Source organism: Triticum aestivum, chromosome 3D (assembly GCF_018294505.1).
Source record: "Triticum aestivum cultivar Chinese Spring chromosome 3D, IWGSC CS RefSeq v2.1, whole genome shotgun sequence".
In the NCBI taxonomy this organism is placed as follows: Eukaryota; Viridiplantae; Streptophyta; class Magnoliopsida; order Poales; family Poaceae; genus Triticum; species Triticum aestivum.
The window spans coordinates 540,558,949-540,577,025 of record NC_057802.1 but is presented as its reverse complement, the minus strand read 5'-3'; positions in this window follow the sequence as shown (position 1 = coordinate 540,577,025).

Below are 18,077 nucleotides of genomic sequence, written 5' to 3'. Positions count from 1 at the left end.
TCAGTGCCATTGAAGAAAGGGCACGCAGCGAAGACCTTGATTATCCCTGCAGTCGACATAGCTAAAACTCCAGGTGGTTAAAACCGAATCACATAGAACAAGGGAGCACCTTGCTCTGATACCAATTGAAAGTGCTAGTTATCGACTAGAGGGGGGTTGAATAGGCGATTTTTATGAAAGTCTTCAAAACATGGGGGCTTTGAAGACAAACAGTAGAAATGAACCTATTGATATGTAGCGGAAGGTAGACTACACTAGACAAGCCATAGTCAAGTAAGCAATGAAGTGAAAGTACGAAGACTATCAACAGCTAGGTAGTATGGATCAGGATGGAAGATGGTATGAAGCCAAACAGTTAACAGTCTTCAAGCAGTGAAGACACTCAGATCATGCAAGCAGGCAATGACTTCACGAAGACAAATTGTAAGTAAAAGGAAGTGAAGGATAGAACAAGTTGCTTGGTGAAGACAAGGATTTGGTAGACCAATTCTAGTTGCTGTGACAACTGTACGTCTGGTTAGGGAGGCTGAGATATAACTCAGAAGACCGCGTCTTCACCTTATTCCCCTTGAACTAAGAACACTTATTCCTCGCCCAATCACCCTGGTAAGTCTTCAAGGTAGACTTCCAAACCTTCACAGACTTCGTTCACTGGCAATCCACAATGGCTCTTGGATGCTCAGAACGTGACGCCGGCTGGAGGATTCACAGTCCTCAAGTGTAACAAGTCTTCAGATCACGCGGACAGAAAGACTTCAGTGATGCCTAACACTCTTTGGCTCTGGGTGTTTTGGGCTTTGTCCTCGCAAGGATCTCTCTCTCAAATGCTTCGGAGGTGGGTTGCTCTCAAACGACAAAAGCCATGCACTAACTCTGAGCAGCCACCAATTTATGGTGTAGGGGGTGGGCTATTTATAGCTAGGAGGCAACCCGACCTGATTTGTCCGAAATGACCCAGGGTCACTAAGGAACCGACAAGTGTCCAACGGTCGGATTTCAAACACACGCGGCAGCTTGACTTGGGCTACAAGTAAACCTGACTCATCCAGCTCTGGATAAGATTTGCTCTCATTGTCTTCGCTCGAAGACATAGGATTTGGTTGAGCATCACATCAGTCACTCTGACTTTGTTCACTTGGACCCCACTTAACAGTACGGTGGTTCCTATGACTCAACAAAGAAGAAAAGGAAACTACGAAACAACTATGTCTTCCCACTCCATAGTCTTCACGTGAATGTCTTCTCATGTCATAATCTTCACTATGAATATCTTAACAAACCACCATTGTCTTCAGTGTCTTCACACATTTTTAGGGGTCATCTTAGGTTGGTAAACCGAATCAATAAGGGACTACTACCTGTGTTATCCTGCAATTCTCACAAACACATTAGTCCCTCAACCAAGTTTGTCGTCAATACTCCAAAACCAACTAGGGGTGGCACTAGATGCACTTACAGGAACACGGCCCACAAGGGACACTAGACATGGCCGCGTCCGTGTCCCACCTCCTACTCTTCCTCGACGGAATCCACCGTGTGAACGTTGCTGGACGTGACTGGCCGGTTTCGCGGTCGTGCAACCAAGTGTGAACCACGCGGATGGCTTCACCGATCTGGCAACGCTCGCAATCGACTGCGCTTCCACTTCGTCCGCCTTCGCGTTGATCTCCATGAACAGGTCGTCAGTGTGTGCCTGGAGGACGCGAAGAAGCCATCGTTCGTGGCGTATGTCACGGGCGTTGCGCATGGACTGGTAAAACACCCATTGCCCATCCAGGAAGTTTGGATCCTCTGCGACCATGGCCGCGACGACATCGTTGTTGGCCTACTCACCGGCAATTTTCCTGTTCACGAGTTTGTGCTCGTCGAGAAGCCAGAGGTTGTGTTCCTGCCGTGCCTGTCAGAACACCGACAACTGCCGCTCTTCTGCCATGGCTATGTTGAAGTTCTCCTATGCGGGGAGGGCCCCTGACTCGTCGTCGGACGCCTCCTCCATCCTCTGGTCCTCGTCGCTGACCTCCGGCGATCTCCTCGACAAGCCAACCTATGTCCTTCGCGCTCGACGAACCTGCCAGCCGGTCGCAATGTTGTCCAACTCCTGCTTCTCCTCCGTCGAGAGGCTCTCTCACACCGCTCTAGAGCTCGCGGTTATCACGGCGGTGGTGCGGTGTGGGTCATGCCGAGCGAAGAGGCAATGTTTAAAAGTGGCTGACTATGTCAACGCAAGCGGTGGAGTGGGTTTCTCGGCTGCCGCGTCTGTTCAATGCCGACAGGCGGACAGACGGGAGTTGGTTTGAATGCGGTAGAGAGTCGCCCCGTCTAGTCCGGACAAGTCCCCGTGACATTGAACATGCCTGGAGACCGGGACGCGGCCCGAGAGGCACTCTCGACCGACGCGCTGCTTCAGTGTCGGCTCCAGTGAGAGTTCGCATCCTGGGCCGACATGAATGCAGCACGAGGAGCGGAGGTGCAGTCACACAAGAGAGGCATGTGCGAGGGAAATGGTTTGGGTGGGATCGGGTGTCGGACACGTACGTGGCAGTGGTTCTGATGCCAGCAAAGCCGTGTGGTCTGCGTCTGGTTTGTGGGATTTCGGACAACCGGACTGGTCCGCGGATCGATAGGGTGTCACTTTTGATGACAAAGTGCTACCCGACAGCCAGGTCCAGACGGTTGGCGGGCGGTTTGTGATTCCCCGTTGGAGATGCCCTTACCTGGTCATAAGGGCATATACAACCGAACTAAACAAACTTGGCCCCACAAACGTTTGCGGATGCGACCGTTGTGCGTGTTCGTTTGAGTCCCTATTTGTCCATTCACACAGCCGTTTCACATTTTTTTGCCTATGATTCCGGCCACATGCATGTGATTGATGGGAGCGAGAAAGAGAAAGAAAAGAAAGAATCAAGAAAGAAAAATATGCTTCGGGCCGAATCCTATGTGGCAACTGGCCGGATGCACACTTGTTTGCCCGTGCATCATTATGACACTCCACTTCGTTCCGTCGGTCCTGCACGTTTTGGCTCATCATGCTTGACGTGACGGCAGTTCAGTTTTCCGCAAGGAATTTCGAACCGTATCTCACGGACGAGATACAGATAAACAGTCAAATCTTTTGGGGGCAAATCCGAGCGTGCCGACGGGCTGGGGTGTCGTCAGAAATTCAGAATACAACAAGGCTACAGAATACGGGACAGGCGCGCGGCGGGGAGGGACCGCGCCACCTTCTCTCCGTCCAATCCCTCCACCCGGATCGATCGATGCAGTCGCTGCTGTGGTAGCTCCATCTGCATGCCCTCCCTCGTCGCCTTCCTCAACTTGAGTATGATGCATGCACCGTTGCCAAAACCGGGGCCTCCTTCACTAATCACTCGTACAGATACAAGATTGTTGCATCTGCATGTACCGTACGTACATGTATGTGCACTGACCGTGCGCGTCAAGTATATGTGCACTCTACCAGATCAATGACATTGATCATGGTTCATGGCACATGCACCTACGGGGATGGAATATATTATGTGTGTGTGCGTGGGCTACAGTATTTTGAACTTGATTGAGGGGAAGTACGTACGGCCACGGCTTGACATGTCTCGTGCCATCACTCAATGATCCATCCATCGTGTTGTACTCGTGCATAGCACTCTACTCTGAGCTAGGCGTGGGATAATAATCTAGGGAAACACTAGGAATCAGACTACTGATCCTAGCTTTTTATCAGACCAGTACCTAACCGTTGGATGAAAGTGGCCGCTAGATCAGCAGGCTGGCTGCTGGGCAGTTTCCAAAATTAAAACCCAAGGGAGCTAATTACTCCCTCCGTCTAGGTGTGTAAGTCATACTACGTTGTGCACCGCGACCAAGGCGGAGAGGAAAACGAGAAAACTTAATGTCTTTTTGCTAATTAATAGCGTTGCATGCAATGAACTAACCACTCCATGTCATGTTTGGTAGTCTCAAGTCATTGAAAGCATGCACGGCCCACATCTCTTATTGGTTGATATGTCACAAAATAAGAAACGAGGAGGGAGTTAATGTACCGTGCCTAAGTGTTTTGAGATTATTTGGTTTTCGTAAGGTGACTTACACACCTAGACGGAGGGAGTACGTGGGATTTGGTAATAACTGCTTCAGATATTGGATTTGGTAATAACTGCTTCAGATATTTAGGAAACTAATGTGATGCTTTCCATACATTTAGGTAACCAATTTCGGTCCCTCAAAAAAAAAGCTAACCAATTTCAGATGGTAAGGAGAATAATACCTGGCATCCTACGAGATCTAGATTGCTCCTTAAAAGCAATATTTGCTTCTAATATTATTCAGTTTTGCTTCCGATGGAACTGTTGCTTCAACAGGGATTTTTTTTTTATCTTGACACAATAATTTGTGTTTCCATCAATCGATGAATTAGCTTTCATGGTTAATGATGTTTGCTTCCCGGGTATAAGATTTTGTGTCCAATACTGTAATACATTGTTTCAAAAGCATCAGATACTGCTTCCATGAAAAAGGAAAATATCCTTGCTCCCATAGACGGAAGCATAGTTTGTTTTACAGATGGAAGCACCATTTTTTAGGAAACAATCCTTGATAATTGCTTCCAATAATTTCGGCTATTCTAACTGGGGTTTTAGCGCTACATCTAATATGGGCCATGCAGTTTGCTTCCATATGAGAACAATTGTTTTTAATTGTGGTGAACTTGGTGCAATTTCATTTTGCTTCCTGCCTAGAATATTTTGTTTCCTTTGTCCAACGAGATTGCTTCCAAGACATCTGAAGCTCGTTTCCAACATAGAAAAGAAATGTACTTTGCTTCCATCAACACTGATTCCAAAGAGAGAAAATAATCTGCTTCCAAAGTTACAAATATTTTCTCAGATCTATATTGCCCCCGAACGGGAATATAAGTTGATATCAAAGAAACATTGTTGATTGTTTGTTCCAACGAACAATGCTTCCAACAGAAATAGCATTTGCTTCCTGTGATATCAGGATTTGCTTCTGTATACATGAATGGTCACGGGGTTAGCTTTGTCTCGGCACAATGACACCATGGTCCACCTCGATGGCCATGTCACTGCACAAGAGACACGCGGCCGGACCATGGAAGCACTCATTAGCATGACCCATGATTAAACATAGGGGTTGGCATGTAGGCGATGGCGTGGAAACGACAGCCACGAGAAGCGAAGAGGACACCAAGGAGGAACATGCAGTAGGGGCTCGCCGTGGAGTGCTCTTCACCGCTGGTGAAGGGTACCATCACTACCGGAATCGCACCCTATGCCGACGGCCAGGGCCGTCGGCATAGCCATGACTAGCCGTCGGGTCAGGCCTATGCCGACGGCCCCCGTCGGCATAGGGCCGTCGGCAAAATATCCGTCGGCATAGAAAAGCCGTCGGCATAGTGTTGGAAATATGCCCTAGAGGCAATAATAAATGGTTATTATTATATTTCTTTGTTCATGGTAATTGTCTATTATTCATGCTATAATTGTATTGTCCGGAAATCGTAATACATGTGTGAATACATAGACCACAACCTGTCCCTAGTAAGTCTCTAGTTGGCTAGCTCGTTGATCAACAGATAGTCATGGTTTCCTGACTATGGACATTGGATGTCATTGATAACGGGATCACATCACTAGGAGAATGATGTGATGGACAAGACCCAATCCTAAGCATAGCATAAAAGATCGTGTAGTTCTGTTTGCTAGAGCTTTTCCAATGTCAAGTATCTTTTCCTTAGACCATGAGATCGTGCAACTCCCGGATACCGTAGGAGTGCTTTGGGTGTGCCAAACGTCACAACGTAACTGGGTGACTATAAACGTGCACTACGGGTATCTCCGAAAGTGTCTGTTGGGTTGGCACGGATCGAGACTGGGATTTGTCACTCCGTATGACGGAGAGGTATCTCTGGGCCCACTCGGTAATGCATCATCATAATGAGCTCAATGTGACTAAGGCGTTAGTCACGGGATCATGCATTGCGGTACGAGTAAAGAGACTTGCCGGTAACGAGATTGAACAAGGTATTGGGATACCGACGATCGAATCTCGGGCAAGTAACATACCGATTGACAAAGGGAATTGTATACGGGATTGATTGAATCCTCGACACCGTGGTTCATCCGATGAGATCACCGTGGAACATGTGGGAGCCAACATGGGTATCCAGATCCCGCTGTTGGTTATTGACCGGAGAGGCGTCTCGGTCATGTCTGCATGTCTCCCGAACTCGTAGGGTCTACACACTTAAGGTCCGGTGACGCTAGGGTTGTAGAGATATATGTATGCGGAAACCCGAAAGTTGTTCGGAGTCCCGGATGAGATCCCGGACATCACGAGAGGTTCCGGAATGTTCCGGAGGTGAAGAATTATATATAGGAAGTCCAGTTTCGGCCACCGGGAAAGTTTCGGGGGTTATCGGTATTGTACCGGGACCACCGGAAGGGTCCCGGGGGTCCACCGGGTGGGGCCACCTGTCCCGGAGGGCCCCGTGGGCTGAAAGTGGAAGGGAACCAGCCCCTAGTGGGCTGGGGCGCCCCCCTTGGGCCTCCCCCCATGCGCCTAGGGTTGGGAACCCTAGGGGGGAGTTCCCCCTTGCCTTGGGGGGCAAGGCAACCCCTTCCCCCCCTTGTGGCCGCCGCCCCCCTTGAGATCCCATCTCTTGGGGCTGGCGCACCCCCCCAGGGGCCTATATAAAGGGGGGAGGGCAGCAATGACACAGCCTTGGGCGCCTCCCACCTCCCCTGCAACACCTCTCTCTCTCTCTCGTAGAAGCTTAGCGAAGCCCTGCCGAGACCCGCTACATCCACCACCAGGCCGTCGTGCTGCTGGATCTCCATCAACCTCTCCTTTCCCCTTGCTGGATCAAGAAGGAGGAGACGTCGCTGCACCGTACGTGTGTTGAACGCGGAGGTGCCGTCCGTTCGGCACTCGGTCATCGGTGATTTGGATCACGGCGAGTACGACTCCGTCATCCACGTTCATTGGAACGCTTCTGCTCGCGATCTACAAGGGTATGTAGATGCACTCCCTTCCCCTCGTTGCTAGTACACTCCATAGATGCATCTTGGTGAACGTAGGAAAATTTTAAAATTATGCTACGATTCCCAACAGTGGCATCATGAGCCAGGCCTATGCGTAGTTACTATGCACGAGTAGAACACAAAGCAATTGTTTCTTGTTTCAGTGGCATTGTAGGATGAAGCGGCCCGGACCGACCTTACACGTACGCTTACGTGAGACTGGTTCCACCGACTGACATGCACAAGTTGCATAAGGTGGCTAGCGGGTGTCTGTCTCTCCTACTTTAGTCGGAACGGATTCGATGAAAAGGGTCCTTATGAAGGGTAAATAGAAATTGGCAAATCACGTTGTGGTCATACGTAGGTAAGAAACGTTCTTGCTAGAAACCTACAAACCACGTAAAAACTTGCAAAAACAATTAGAGGACGTCTAACTTGTTTTTGCAGCAAGTGCTATGTGATGTGATATGGCCAGAAGATGTGATGAATGATATATGTGATGTATGAGATTGATCATATTCTTGTAATAGGAATCACGACTTGCATGTCGATGAGTATGACAACCGGCAGGAGCCATAGGAGTTGTCTTTATTATTTTGTATGACCTGCGTGTCATTAAATAAATGCCATGTAAATTACTTTACTTTATTGCTAAACGCGTTAGCCCTAGAAGTAGAAGTAATCGTTGGCGTGACAACTTCATGAAGACACAATGATGGAGATCATGGTGTCATGCCGGTGACAAAGATGATCATGGTGCCCCGAAGATGGAGATCAAAGGAGCATGATGATATTGGCCATATCATGTCACTATTTGATTGCATGTGATGTTTATCATGTTTTTGCATCTTATTTGCTTAGAACGACGGTAGCAAGTAGGATGATCCCTTATAATAATTTCAAGAAAGTGTTCACCCTAACTGTGCACCGTTGCGAAGGTTCGTTGTTTCGAAGCACCACGTGATGATCGGGTGTGATAGATTTTAACGTTCGAATACAACGGGTGTTGACGAGCCTAGCATGTACAGACATGGCCTCGGAACACACGCAATACACTTAGGTTCACTTGATGAGCCTAGCATGTACAGACATGGCCTCGGAACACGGAGGGCCGAAAGGTCGAGCATGAGTCGTATAGAAGATACGATCAACATGGAGATGTTCACCGATCTTGACTAGTCCATCTCACGTGATGATCGGACACGGCCTAGTCGAATTCGGATCATGTTTCACTTAGATGACTAGAGGGATGTCTATCTGAGTGGGAGTTCATTAAATAATTTGATTATATGAACTTAATTATCATGAACTTAGTCTAAATCTTTACACTATGTATTGTAGATCAAATGGCCCACGTTGTCCTCAATTTCAACGCGTTCCTAGAGAAAACCAAGCTGAAAGATGATGGCAGCAACTATACGGACTGGGTCTGGAACCTGAGGATCATCCTCATAGAAGCCAAGAAAGATTATGTCTTAGAAGCACCGCTAGGTGAAGCACCAGTCCCTGAGAACCAAGACGTTATGAACGCTTGGCAGCAGCGTGCTGATGATTACTCCCTCGTTCAGTGCGGCATGCTTTACAGCTTAGAACCGGGTCTCCAAAAGCGTTTTGAGAAACATGGAGCATATGAGATGTTCGAGGAGCTGAAACTGGTTTTTCAAGCTCATGCCCGGGTCGAGAGATATGATGTCTCCGACAAGTTCTTCAGCTGTAAAATGGAGGAGAACAGTTCTGTTAGTGAGCACATACTCAGAATGTCTGGGTTGCACAACCGCTTGTCTCAGCTGGGAGTTAATCTCCCGGATGACGCGGTCATTGACAGAATCCTCCAGTCGCTTCCACCAAGCTACAAGAGCTTTGTGATGAACTACAATATGCAGGGGATGGAAAAGACCATTCCCGAGGTATATTCAATGCTGAAATCAGCTGAGGTAGAGATCAGAAAAGAACATCAAGTGTTGATGGTGAATAAAACCACTATGTTCAAGAAGGGCAAGGGTAAGAAGAACTTCAAGAAGGACGGCAAGGGAGTTGCCGCGCCCGGTAAGCCAGTTACCGGGAAGAAGTCAAATAATGGACCCAAGCCCGAGACTGAGTGCTTTTATTGCAAGGGAAGTGGTCACTGGAAGCGGAACTGCCCCAAATACTTAGCGGACAAGAAGAAGGCCGGCAACACCCAAGGTATATGTGATATACTAGTAATTGATGTGTACCTTACCAGTACTCGTAGTAGCTCCTGGGTATTTGATACCGGTGCGGTTGCTCATATTTGTAACTCAAAACAGGAACTACGGAATAAACGGAGACTGGCGAAGGACGAGGTGACGATGCGCGTTGGGAATGGTTCCATGGTCGATGTGATCGCCGTCGGCACGCTACCTCTGCATCTCCCTACGGGATTAGTTTTAAACCTCAATAATTGTTATTTAGTGCCAGCTTTGAGCATGAACATTGTATCTGGATCTCGTTTAATTCGAGATGGCTACTCATTTAAATCCGAGAACAATGGTTGTTCTATTTATTTGAGAGATATGTTTTATGGTCATGCCCCGCTGGTCAATGGTTTATTTTTGATGAATCTCGAACGTGATGTTACACATGTTCATAGTGTGAATACCAAAAGATGTAAAGTTGATGACGATAGTCCCACATACTTGTGGCACTGCCGCCTTGGTCACATTGGTGTCAAGCGCATGAAGAAGCTCCATGCAGATGGACTTTTGGAGTCTCTTGATTACGAATCATTTGACACGTGCGAACCATGCCTCATGGGTAAGATGACCAAGACTCCGTTCTCCGGAACAATGGAGCGAGCAACCAACTTATTGGAAATCATACATACCGATGTGTGCGGTCCAATGAGTGTTGAGGCTCGCGGAGGATATCGTTATGTTCTCACTCTCACTGATGATTTTAGTAGATATGGATGTGTCTACCTAATGAAACACAAGTCTGAAACCTTTGAAAAGTTCAAGGAATTTCAGAGTGAAGTCGAGAATCAACGTGACAGGAAAATAAAATTCTTACGATCAGATCGTGGTGGAGAATATTTAAGTCACGAGTTTGGTGCACACTTAAGGAAATGTGGAATAGTTTCACAACTCACGCCGCCTGGAACACCTCAGAGAAATGGTGTGTCCGAACATCGTAATCGCACTCTATTGGATATGGTGCGATCTATGATGTCTCTTACCGATTTACCGCTCTCATTTTGGGGCTATGCTATAGAGACTGCCGCATTCACTTTAAATAGGGCACCGTCTAAATCCGTTGAGACGACACCGTATGAATTATGGTTTGGGAAGAAACCTAAGCTGTCGTTTCTAAAAGTTTGGGGATGCGATGGTTATGTCAAGAAACTTCAACCTGAAAAGCTCGAACCCAAATCGGAAAAATGCGTCTTCATAGGATACCCTAAGGAAACTATTGGGTATACCTTCTACCTCAGATCCGAAGGCAAGATCTTCGTTGCCAAGAACGGGTCCTTTCTAGAGAAGGAGTTTCTCTCGAAAGAATTGAGTGGGAGGAAAGTGGAACTTGATGAGGTGATAGTCACCCCTTCCGAACCGGAAAGTAGCGCAACGCGGGAAAATGTTCCTGTGGTGCCTACACCGACTGGGGAGGAAGTTAATGATGATGATCATGAAGCTTCAGATCAAGTTGCTGAACTTCGTAGGTCCACAAGGACACGTTCCGCACCAGAGTGGTACGGCAACCCTGTCCTGGAAATCATGTTGTTAGACAACGGTGAACCTTCGAACTATGAAGAAGCGATGGCGGGCCCGGATTCCGACAAATGGCTAGAAGCTATGAAATCCGAGATTGAATCCATGTATGAAAACAAAGTATGGACTTTGACTGACTTGCCCGATGAGCGGTGAGCCATAGAAAACAAATGGATCTTTAAGAAGAAGGCGGACGCAGATGGTAATGTGACCATCTACAAAGCTCGACTTGTCGCTAAGGGTTATCGACAAGTTCAAGGGGTTGACTACCATGAGACTTTCTCACCCGTAGCGAAGATGAAGTCCGTCCGAATCATGTTAGCAATTGCCGCATACTATGATTATGAGATATGGCAGATGGACGTCAAAACGGCATTCCTTAATGGCTTCCTTAAGGAAGAGTTGTATATGATGCAGCCGGAAGGTTTTGTCGATCCTAAGAATGCTAACAAAGTGTGCAAGCTCCAGCGCTCAATCTATGGGCTGGTGCAAGCATCTCGGAGTTGGAACATTCGCTTTGATGAGATGATCAAAGCGTTTGGGTTTACACAGACTTATGGAGAAGCCTGTGTTTACAAGAAAGTGAGTGGGAGCTCTGTAGCATTTCTCATATTATATGTGGATGACATATTATTGATGGGAAATGATATAGAATTCTTGGAAAGTATAAAGGCCTATTTGAATAAGTGTTTTTCAATGAAGGACCTTGGAGAAGCTGCTTATATATTAGGCATCAAGATCTATAGAGATAGATCAAGACGCCTCATTGGTCTTTCACAGAGTACATACTTGACAAGATATTGAAGAAGTTCAGTATGGATCAGTCCAAGAAGGGGTTCTTGCCTGTATTGCAAGGTGTGCAATTGAGCACGGCTCAATGCCCGACCACGGCAGAAGATATAGAACAGATGAGTGTCATCCCCTATGCCTCGGCCATAGGGTCTATTATGTATGCCATGCTGTGTACCAGACCTGATATAAACCTTGCCGTAAGTTTGGTAGGAAGGTACCAAAGTAATCCCGGCAAGGAACACTGGTCAGCGGTCAAGAATATCCTGAAGTAGCTGAAGAGGACTAAGGATATGTTTCTCGTTTATGGAGGTGACGAAGAGCTCGTCGTAAAGGGTTACGTCGACGCTAGCTTCGACACAGATCTGGATGACTCGAAGTCACAGACTGGATACGTGTATATTTTGAATAGAGGAGCAGTAAGCTGGTGCAGTTGCAAGCAAAGCGTCGTGGCGGGATCTACATGTGAAGCGGAGTACATGGCAGCCTCAGAGGCAGCACAGGAAGCAGTCTGGATGAAGGAGTTCATTACCGACCTAGGGGTGATTCCCAATGCGTCGGGCCCAATGACTCTCTTCTATGACAACACTGGAGCTATTGCCCTTGCGAAGGAGCCCAGGTTTCACAGGAAGACCAGGCATATCAAGCGTCGCTTCAACTCCATTCGTGAAAGTGTTCAAAATGGAGACATAGATATTTGTAAAGTACATACGGACCTGAATGTAGCAGATCCGTTGAGTAAACCTCTCCCTAGGGCAAAACATGATCAACACCAGGACGCAATGGGTGTTCGATTCATCACAATGTAACTAGATTATTGACTCTAGTGCAAGTGGGAGACTGTTGGAAATATGCCCTAGAGGCAATAATAAATGGTTATTATTATATTTCTTTGTTCATGGTAATTGTCTATTATTCATGCAATAATTGTATTGTCCGGAAATCGTAATACATGTGTGAATACATAGACCACAACCTGTCCCTAGTAAGCCTCTAGTTGACTAGCTCGTTGATCAACAGATACTCATGGTTTCCTGACTATGGACATTGGATGTCATTGATAACGGGATCACATCATTAGGAGAATGATGTGATGGACAAGACCCAATCCTAAGCATAGCATAAAAGATCGTGTAGTTTCGTTTGCTAGAGCTTTTCCAATGGCAAGTATCTTTTCCTTAGACCATGAGATCGTGCAACTCCCGGATACCGTAGGAGTGCTTTGGGTGTGCCAAACGTCACAACGTAACTGGGTGACTATAAAGGTGCACTACGAGTATCTCCGAAAGTGTCTGTTGGGTTGGCACGGATCGAGACTGGGATTTGTCACTCCGTATGACGGAGAGGTATCTTTGGGCCCACTCGGTAATGCATCATCATAATGAGCTCAATGTGACTAAGGCGTTAGTCACGGGATCATGCATTGCGGTACGAGTAAAGAGACTTGCCGGTAACGAGATTGAACAAGGTATTGGGATACCGACGATCGAATCTCGGGCAAGTAACATACCGATTGACAAAGGGAATTGTATACGGGATTGATTGAATCCTCGACACCGTGGTTCATCCGATGAGATCATCGTGGAACATGTGGGAGCCAACATGGGTATCCAGATCCCGCTGTTGGTTATTGACCGGAGAGGCGTCTCGGTCATGTCTGCATGTCTCCCGAACCCGTAGGGTCTACACACTTAAGGTCCGGTGACGCTAGGGTTGTAGAGATATATGTATGCGGAAACCTGAAAGTTGTTTGGAGTCCCGGATGAGATCTCGGACGTCACGAGAGGTTCCGGAATGGTCCGGAGGTGAAGAATTATATATAGGAAGTCCAGTTTCGGCCACGGGGAAAGTTTCGGGGGTTATCGGTATTGTACCGGGACCACCGGAAGGGTCCCGGGGGTCCACCGGGTGGGGCCACCTGTCCCGGTGGGCCCCGTGGGCTGAAAGTGGAAGGGAACCAGCCCCTAGTGGGCTGGGGCGCCCCCCTTGGGCCTCCCCCCATGCGCCTAGGGTTGGGAACCCTAGGGGGGGAGTTCCCCCTTGCCTTGGGGGGCAAGGCAACCCCTTCCCCCCCTTGTGGCCGCCGCCCCCCTTGAGATCCCATCTCTTCGGGCTGGCGCACCCCCCCAGGGGCCTATATAAAGGGGGGAGGGCAGCAATGACACAGCCTTGGGCGCCTCCCTCCTCCCCTGCAACACCTCTCTCTCTCTCGCAGAAGCTTAGCGAAGCCCTGCCGAGACCCGCTACATCCACCACCACGCTGTCGTGCTGCTGGATCTCCATCAACCTCTCCTTTCCCCTTGCTGGATCAAGAAGGAGGAGACGTCGCTGCACCGTACGTGTGTTGAACGCGGAGGTGCCGTCCGTTCGGCACTCGGTCATCGGTGATTTGGATCACGGCGAGTACGACTCCGTCCTCCACGTTCATTGGAACGCTTCCGCTCGCGATCTACATGGGTATGTAGATGCACTCCCTTCCCCTCGTTGCTAGTACACTCCATAGATGCATCTTGGTGAACGTAGGAAAATTTTAAAATTATGCTACGATTCCCAACACATAGACCCTATCCCGACGGTGGCCGTACATCTATGCCGACGGCCCTGGCCGTCGGCAACGTCATCGCCTAACGGCGGCCGCCGTCAAGTGCTGCCCAATGGCTTCTCGCCACGTGGCGAGACGCAGTTCAGCATGGGCGTGTCTATGCCGACGGCCTAGCCGTCGGCTTAGTTTGAAATTATGCCGACGACTAGGCCGTCGGCATAGACACGCCACGTGTCAGAAACTGGGCGCTCCTGGGGCAGGTCTATGCCGACGGCCTAGCCGTCGGCATAGTTTCAAACTAAGCCGACGGCTAGGCCGTCGGCATAGACGTGCCACGTGTCGGTCACTGGGAGCTCACGCCAGGCCTATGCTGACGGCCAGGCCGTCGGCATAGATTCTGTCCAGTTTTTTTTTCTTTTTTCTGTTTCTTTTCAGCTCAATTCATTTGAATATATAACAAACAGCATATACACAGCATCACACAACAAATTGGCATCGCTAAGAAGCATCGCAAAGCATCACACATATAAGTACCATCACCACAAAGCATATAAGAATCTCACAAACAACAATAAGATAAGAAACATCACAAGCATACAAGTATCATAGCATCGAGAACAAGCATACAAGTATCATAGCATCGAGAAAGGCTTAAGCGCCAGGACGTCGAGCACCGCGGAGGTCGTCACCGCCAAACCGCCGAAGCCCAAGTCGTCACTGCTAGCGGCAGCACTACCGCCAAGACCGCCTCCACGTCCGCCTCCGCCTCCGTCTCCGTGGATCGGAGTGGTCGGGCTCCATGTCTCGGGAGTGTTGCGAAGACAACCGCCAACGGTAGATGCACCTGTTCCCTGGATGTTGAAAAGATATATTAACGGGATATAAGACTGTGTTGAAAGGCATGACATGCTTTGGGTGAATTGATTGGGGATGAACTAACCGGCGAGGGGCCAGCATTCTGTGCCACAAACTCCTCAAAGGTCAGCAGCACAGGTTGTGCTGGAGGACCCTCTGCTGATGGCCATTGAGGACACCTGCCGGCCGCCATTTCCTGAAAAGCGTGCTGCATCTCGCGATCCCTCTGCTGATGGTATGCATGAAGGCGGTCGTGCCACGCCATGGTCTCCTGGCGTGTGTACTCCATGTAGGCCTACAGTATGACATGATGAGACTCATAAAACTACTAAATGCGGAAAATAAAGGGAACAATGAAGATAAAAGGGAAAATACTTACAGTTTGCTGCTCCTGAAAGAGGGACAGTGACGGTGCACTGCTCATGCGCATGCTTGTGCGCTGGCTCAGGGTCGGGTCGATCCGACGGAGCTGTGTGTAGGAGATAGACGGAGTGATCACAGCATCGAGAACCGCCTCCCGACCGTGCTCCTTCGGCCCCATGCCCACCACCACCCTTTCGTCCAGATCCGCCGCAATGGGGTCAGGTGTGTCAGGATGTAACGCCAGATACCCATCGGAGTAGGCCTTCTTCCTATGCGCGGTCTTCTTGCCGTAGTACTTGGGCTCGCCAGGCTTGGGGTCCTTCCGCGTATGGGCGATCTCCCACGCCTGCATGTGTGAGAGCGGCTGCTTCAGTTTCTCCTCCTGCACCACCAAACAGAGGTTAGTCATACATAAGAAAGTAATGGTAAATAGAAGAAGAATGTTTAATGGGGTTAGTCATACATTAGCTGCCTTGTGGAGATAGTGGTTTCGGTTTCCCTGAGCATGTACTCCCTCCTTCCCTCGGTTAGCCTTGTTTTTGACTCTCATAGCCGCCCAGGCTCCAGCCTCATCACACCAAAGATCCACCAATGCCGCCCAGAACTCGTCTTTTCCATAACACCAATTTCTTTCAAAAGCCCGTCCGTGCAAAGTCAAAGGGCTAGATCCCTTGGTCAAACGCTACAGGGTTAGGCAGGACGGGGGCCCTGGGGGGTAGCAATGCCACCCAAGCGTCGCACCGGGCCCTCATACATGCGGGGTGATGTGGTGGCCTGTCCCAAGAGGCGGCACGCGTCTCCGGGGTGTGCCCCCCCTCACGGACGGCGCCGCCGCCGGCACCTGGAGGGGGGAAACGGGCGCGTCGGGTCTACACGGAAGGGATCTTGCCGTGGGTCTGGCCCAGATGTTGCTCCAAAGTGTTCCTATGGGCTGACCTACCACAACCGGGTGGATAAGTCCACCGCTCAAAGCCCGTCCGTGCAAAGTCAAAGGGCTAGATCCCGTGGTCAAACGCTACAGGGTTAGGCGGGACGGGGGCCCTGGGGGGTATCAATGCCACCCGAGCGTCGCACCGGGCCCTCATACATGCGGGGTGGTGTGGTGGCATGTCCTAAGAGGCGGCACGCGTCTCCGGGGTGTGCCCCCCTCACGGACGGCGCCGCCGCCGGCACCTGGAGGGGGAGACAGACGCGTCGGGTCTACACGAAGGGGATCTTGCTGTGGGTCTGGCCCGGATGTTGCTCCTAAGTGTTCCTATGGGCTTACCTAACACAACCGGGTGGATAGGTCCACTACTCAAAGCCCGTCCGTGCAAAGTCAAAGGGCTAGATCCCGTGGTCAAACGCTACAGGGTTAGGCGGGACGGGGGCCCTGGGGGGTAGCAATGCCACCCGAGCGTCCCACCGGGCCCTCATACATGCGGGGTGGTGTGGTGGCATGTCCCAAGAGGCGGCACGCGTCTCCGGGGTGTGCCCCCCCCCCTCACGAACGGCGATGACACATTAGTAGACGTTCTGCGGTAACGATGCGGCGTGAATATTATTAAATACTCGGAGCGCGATAAAATCATGAGTTTTTTACATGACGCGGGCACATGTGCTGTAGGACTGATGGTAATTTTTCATAATTGTTCGTGATGGAGTAGTATCTGAACAATTCCCTCTATGCGGATTGCTCTTCGCGTGTCTACGACTGTGGCCGGCGGCCTCCGGGGGCTAGCATGCCGCCAAATCTTGCGTAGGCGGCCTCTCACAAGTCTGGAAGTGTTGTGGCGGGTCCAAACGCCTGGCACGCGTCTCCGGGGTGTGCCCCCCCTCACGGACGGCGGCGCCGCCGGCACCTGGAGGGGGGAAACGGACGCGTCGGGTCTACACGGAGGGGATCTTGCCGTGGGTCTGGCCCGGATGTTGCTCCTAAGTGTTCCTATGGGCTTACCTAACACAACCGGGTGGATAGGTCCACTGCTCAAAGCCCGTCCGTGCAAAGTCAAAGGGCTAGATCCCGTGGTCAAACGCTACAGGGTTAGGCGGGACGGGGCCCCTGGGGGGTAGCAATGCCACCAGAGCGTCGCACCGGGCCCTCATACATGCGGGGTGCTGTGTTGGCATGTCCCAAGAGGCGGCACGCGTCTCCGGGGTGTGCCCCCCCTCACGGACGGCGACGCCGCCGGCACTTGGAGGGGGGAAACGGGCGCGTCGGGTCTACACGGATGGGATCTTGCCGTGGGTCTGGCCCGGATGTTGCTCCAAAGTGTTCCTATGGACTGACCTAACACAACCGGGTGGATAGGTCCACTGCTCAAAGCCCGTCCGTGCAAAGTCAAAGGGCTAGATCCCGTGGTCAAGCGCTACAGGGTTAGGCGGGACGGGGGCCCTGGGGGTAGCAATGCCACCCGAGCGTCGCACCGGGCCCTCATACATGCGGGGTGGTGTGGTGGCATGTCCGAAGAGGCGGCACGCGTCTCCGGGGTGTGCCCCCATCCAAGTGACGGCGGCACTGCCTTGCGTGCAGGGGGGCACACCGCGGAGCCCCAAGACGGGCGTCTACGCATGCCTGAACAATTTCACATATGCATCGGGACCCGTGCGATGTTTCGGTGACATAGCTACACCCGAATCCCCCCACCAACTAGAATTCCCTCCGTGTCGACCGTTTCCCCCCTCCGTGACACGGCGATAGCGACGTTCGTAACGGGGGGCAATCGATATACAATCAGGGTATGTTTTTTTAGACAAGGCATAATTATCTTATGCAAAAAC